The 5,828-nt window shown below is 39.4% G+C and overlaps 1 protein-coding gene across 2 annotated transcripts in view; it reads right to left on the reverse strand.

The window, feature by feature from the left end:
• GALNTL6 (UDP-N-acetyl-alpha-D-galactosamine:polypeptide N-acetylgalactosaminyltransferase-like 6) overlaps window positions 1-5,828 on the reverse strand; it is a 2,035,427-nt gene that overhangs the window by 372,065 nt on the left and 1,657,534 nt on the right. The gene's annotated exons all lie outside the window — the stretch shown is intronic.

Below are 5,828 nucleotides of genomic sequence, written 5' to 3' on the forward strand. Positions count from 1 at the left end.
TTCTACTCCCGTAAAGATTTACACCCTCGGAAACCCTGTACAGGGTCGCTATGGGTCGGACCCGACTCGATGGCACTTAACAACAACAACAACAACAACTTTAGATGGTGGCGATCCTTGTTGCTAAGTGCCTTCAAGTTAGTTACCACTCATAGCGATCCTGTATAGGGGTTATGAAGAGCAGCTGATAAGTTTGGCCCACCGATGTTGCAGTTCCAACAGACCTTCAGGTCCAGTGCATTATCCTGTAGTGTCACACCAAGACTCCAGATGGCAGGCAGCAATTATATTTTATGCCTAAAGTATTTTATGGACTCCTGGTATGGTGCGTAGGATCAGCCCTGGACTTCAAATGACCAAGTTCAAACTTATAAGCTACTTCTTAGAAACCTTAAACAGGGTCACCATGAGTCATAACCAACTGGTCTGCACTTAACAACAACAGAGGGTTTTATACTTTATACTTTTCCAAATGCTTCATAAGCTGCAAATTTTATCTTTTGTTTAAACACAGTAGAATCCACTGCCATATCAGCACTCTATCATGCAGTTACTGTTGACCAGCAGCTACCTGTTTAATCCTGGTCAAGATGGGCTTAGACCCTCTGACTCCTGCTGGGCACAGTCAGATGACTATTCTAACGCATGACTAGACAAAGAGGAAGCCCCTAGTGTTCACTGTGCTGACACAAGTGCATGGATTACAAAGAACAGTATCTGGCAAATCAACATGGGACAAATAGATTCCGTCTGCTGCCCTGAACATAACAAATTGGTATGCAAGTTCAACACCTGACTTCTGATTTGAAATAGAGTGATTGCTGAGTTACTGTTAAAAGTAATTATGGAAAGGAAAGACAAATGATATACTGTACTATAATTTTTAATTGGAGTCCTGATGTGGTACTATGGGTTAATGTGCTGGACTGCAATGTTGGTTTGAACTGCAAGGTTGTGGTTCAAGCTTACCAGTCGCTCCTTGGAAACCCTATACAGGGTTGATATAGGTCATAACTAATTAGATGGCACTTAACAACAACTACAACCACAATCATAATTTTGAATTTAGCTATTTAAGGTTGTTGTAGTTATGTTATTAAGTGCCATCTAGTTGGTTAAGATTCATAGTGACTCTGTATAGGGTTTCTGAGGAGAGGCTGGTGGGTTTGAACTATTGACCTTGGGATTAACAGTCCAGTGTCTATCCTCCTATGCCACACCAGAACTCTACTTAAGGTTATTTTTGTTCTTCAGTGCTTTCAAGTCAGCTCTGACTCAAAGCGACACACGATTGGGTTTCTGGAGAATGGTTGGTGGATTTCAACCATAGACCTTGTGGTTAGCAGTCCAGTGTTTATCATACAGCACCACACCAGAACACAAAAATTAGGAATTGATATGAATATATTTAAGTTTTTATTGTGAATTGAATGAAAGTTTATGGGGGCAGATCATCAGTTTTACATTCAACAAATCATACACCTTGCTTCACTACAATGAAGCATGTACCGTCAGATAACAGTATTTCTCTCTATTCACTGCAGCTCTTTTTTTTTTTTTTCTTTCTTTAAACATTTAGGCATTTATAATAATTTATACTGCCAAAGGGCACATTCTGCAAGTCTGCCTCCTGGCTGCCAACTCTTAGACCTTCTCATCCCACAAATCTAGATTCCTCAGCTGCTCCTTCTCTCCATGTCCCCATATCTGCCTCCATCTCTGGTGTCACTGCTTCTCTGGATAAGGTCCTGCATTCCACTTGTGCTCTTCTCCCTTGATGGTCCTAGGGTCCTTTGTTTGTGGACTGTAAAATTAACTGCTCCCCCATTTTTATTACATAACTTCTATAGCGTAGTGATTACGAATCGGGCTGCAAACCTTAAGGTCAGCGGTTTGAAACTACCAGCTGCTCCGCGGGAGGAAGATGAGGCTTTCTACTCCCGTAAAGATTTACACCCCCGGAAACCCTGTACAGGGTCGCTATGGGTCGGAACCGACTCAACGGCACTTAACAACAACAAAAACATGTTTAACAATTGTGAACACCCAAACTTACAGATAGTAACCATTTGACCTAGTCTCGATAGCTTGATAATCAGGACTTGACTAGAAGAAGATTAAAACAAAAACAATTTTTGATAAAGGAAATGAGGGTAAATTGCTACAATTCGATGAACTTGATGTATACTCATGGAGGTAGTAACTCTAAGTAACTCTAAGTACCGACAGAGAGGGAAGGAGTCTTCACATCAAGTACCAATGCTATCTATCCCCTATGTACACAGGGTTGATAGGGATGAGCAATTTAGATCTTGGCTACCTAAAATGAGGGGGAGGTGAAGGCATGAAGTGACTGGCTTACAAGGTTTCAAGAGGGAGTTTAGTTTAAGAGTGTGTGGGGGAAGAAAGAGTTCCACTGAAGAGTTTTCATCTTGACTAGATAACTATAAACAAACAAGGGTCCTAGCGTTTTGCTGTAGGATAATCACTGGGCTTGTAACTGCAGGTTGGAAACTCAAACACACCAGTCACTCCTTGGGAATCCTATACAGGGTCACTATGCATTGGACCAGACTCAACAACACTAACAAAAACAAACAGTGGAAAGAGCATCAAATTAAATAACTTATTCAACAGAAGAAACTATTTGCTAGTGACTAGGATAAAAATGTATCAATCTCTCAGTTCTTTATATGCCAAATAAGTACAGTTGAATTTCTGTGGGATATGAACTTACATGCTTCTTTTATCCCTTGCTTTCAGGTTCCCATGTCTGTGACATAATGAGGATTCTACTAGAGTTTCTAACAAGTATTGTTTAATATTCACTGAAATGGAATTTTAATATTCAGTATGCCTTGTATTTTTTGCTTTTCAACCTTCCTTTGCATGTCTGTGATCAAAGGCAGTAATTTGTGAAGTCTTCTCCCATGATCTGTAGCCATGGGGATTAATCTAGGATTTATGATTCTTTCCCTACTATCCAAAAAGCTCCAGTGATGCAGAGGTAAAGCACTTGGTTGCTAACTAAAAATGTCAGTTGTTTGAATTTACCAGCTACTCTGCAGGAGAAAGGTGTGGCAGTCTGCTTCTGAAAAGATTTGCAGTCTTGGTACACCTATGGGTGATTGATTCTACTCTGTCCTGTAAGATTGCTAGGAGTCAGAATCAACTCAAAGGCAATATGGTTATTTATTTTCTTTTTTGTTTTCCCTGCTATCCAATTTAACAGATTTCAGAATTACTCTGGGTTAGGTTTCTCTGATTATTATTTCTCCTTCTTAAGATAGTTTTAAAAAATATTTCTTGTTCTTTTCAACTACTCTACAACTATGTTTCACAGATTGTTGTCATTAAGGATGGTCAAGTCAGTTCTGACTTATAGTGACCTTGTACAGTGTTTCCAAAGCATTAAATCTTCGTGAAAGCAAAAAGTCTCATCTTTCTCCCTAGGAGCAGCTGGTGAGCTCCAGCCATAGACTTGTGGTTTGCAGTCCAGTGTTTATCGTGAAATTGATTAACTTTTTAAGTTTCATTATAAATGAATTTAAGGAAATCACAGAATTATAGAACTGAAAGGAATATTAAAGATCAGTTAATTACATCCTTTCACATTAAAAAAAAGTTGTTATTGAGTCACTTCCAATTTATGGCAGCCTCATGTGCTTCATATTGTCAGGAGGGAACAGTCGCTGGAGAAGGATGTCATGCTGGGTAAGATGGAGGGTCAGAGAAAAAGAGGAAGACCCTCAACGAGATGGATTGGCCAGGTGGCTTCATTGATGGCATCAAGTGTGGCGGCGGTAGTGAGGTTGGCCCAGGATCAGACATTGTTTCGTTCTGCTGTGCATGGTGTCACTATGAGTTGGTTCCGACTCGATGGCACCTGACAACAACAACATGTGTTTCAGAGTAGAAGAATATTCCATAATATTTCCAGTTGACTGAAGATTGCCAGGCCTTTCTTCTGAGGCACCGCTGGACATATTATCAGGAGGTGCCAGCCCCTGGAGAAGGATATCATGCTTATTAAAGTAGAGGGTCAATGAGAAAGAGGAACACTCTCAACCTTCCCTTAGAGACAATTGCCCTAACTCTAGATTGAGATGTAATTTATGGGAAGTTCTTTAATTTGCAGTAAACTTTTAATAGGAAAGTCTCATGATCTCAGAGGTAGTATTTCTACATGCCCCCTTCCATTAGGGAGTCCTGTTATGAAGCTGTAGGATCAGCACTGGACTGCTAATCACAAGGTTGGTGGTTCAAACCCACCAGCCGCTCTGTGAATACTCATTACAGGGTTGCTATGAGTCAGAACTGACTCAACGGCACATAATAAAAACAATAACCCTCCTTTAGGCACATCTGATTCTGTGTAATTTGCTTATATTAAAGTCCATGCAATGTAGTAAAAGGATTTCTGGTGTGAGTTTACTAAGCACAGGGACTTGACCCCAGGAAGAGCCCCACTAGATGTTTGGATGAGTTTCTCTAATTTCAGCTTTTCATTAATAGTTAGGCTGTTGTACCTCAGAGTAATGATCTACTTGACTGTCTTTGTGAGGATGCCATTCACTTAGTGGTTCACCTGTAGCATTTAATTATCTACAACTCACAATTAGCACAGGTATCATCAGCCTAATTAAGAAATTAGATTCTCATACATAACCTACTGGTGATGGTGGAGATGGCTTAATTTAAAACATTTTGCAAATCTTTTGTGTGATAAAATGTTAAATGTAATTTTTGTTTCATTTATTAATATTGCTATTCAATATTTAAAATGATTTAAATTTTTAAAATATTATTTCAATTCAAGCAGAAAATATTTGAAAGTCAATCTTGAACTTATTTAAACGTAAATTATACCAAGAGAATCTAAGACCTTTATATAACAAACATTAAATTTTTTTGTAATTCTGAGATATTTGTGGTATTGGTGGTGGTGGTGTGCCATGGAATCGGTTCCAACTCACAGCGACCCTGGACAGGGTTTCTAAGGCTCTAAATCTTTACAGAAGCAGAAAGCCTCACCTTTCTCCTGTGGAATAGCTGGTAGTTTCGAGCTGCTGACCTTAAGGTTCACAGTCCGATTAGTAACCACTACGCTATCATTAAATTATTTTTGAGTGAAAGGTGGGTAGCTTCAGACTATGAGCAACTATAAACCCTAAACCCATTGTCATCTAGTTGACTCCTACACATTTCAACTCTACAGAGAAGAGGAGAACTGCCACATAGGGTTTTCAAGGTGGTGCTCTTTATGGAAGTTGATTGCCATGTCCTTTTCCCATGGCAACCTTGTGGGTTCCTGCCACCGACCTATCAGTTAGCTATTGAATTCTTTACCATGGCACATCAGGGCTTCATACATTACTGATAAAGTTCACTGAATTGTCTCCTCAATGATTTGGAAGATGAACACAAATTCAAAAATGCCACTTTTTGCCAGGGTTTATTTTTATCACTGTGAGACAATAAAATGGAAGGTGTACTCATCTGCAATTTTGGTATCATGCTATTCTGAATATTAAATTCAGCAGTTTTCTGAAATGTCTATATATTTTTTTCCCCAGAGGTTTTATTTATGCCCCATACACTTATATGGAGAATGTATTTACTGTTTAGGTCAGCAACTGTTCTGAAAAAGATACCTACAATGGTTTGTATGGTTAAAAGAGCCCGGGACAGTCTGATTGGCCTCATGCCTTTGGATAAAGAACCATTCAGCTTTATTTTGCTCAGCTATGGTGAAAGGAAGGAGCTCTGGTAGTGTAGTGGTTATGAATCAGGCTGCAAACCTCACGGTCAGCAGTTCGAAACTACCA

This window comes from Chrysochloris asiatica, unplaced genomic scaffold (assembly GCF_000296735.1).
Source record: "Chrysochloris asiatica unplaced genomic scaffold, ChrAsi1.0 scaffold00066, whole genome shotgun sequence".
In the NCBI taxonomy this organism is placed as follows: Eukaryota; Metazoa; Chordata; class Mammalia; order Afrosoricida; family Chrysochloridae; genus Chrysochloris; species Chrysochloris asiatica.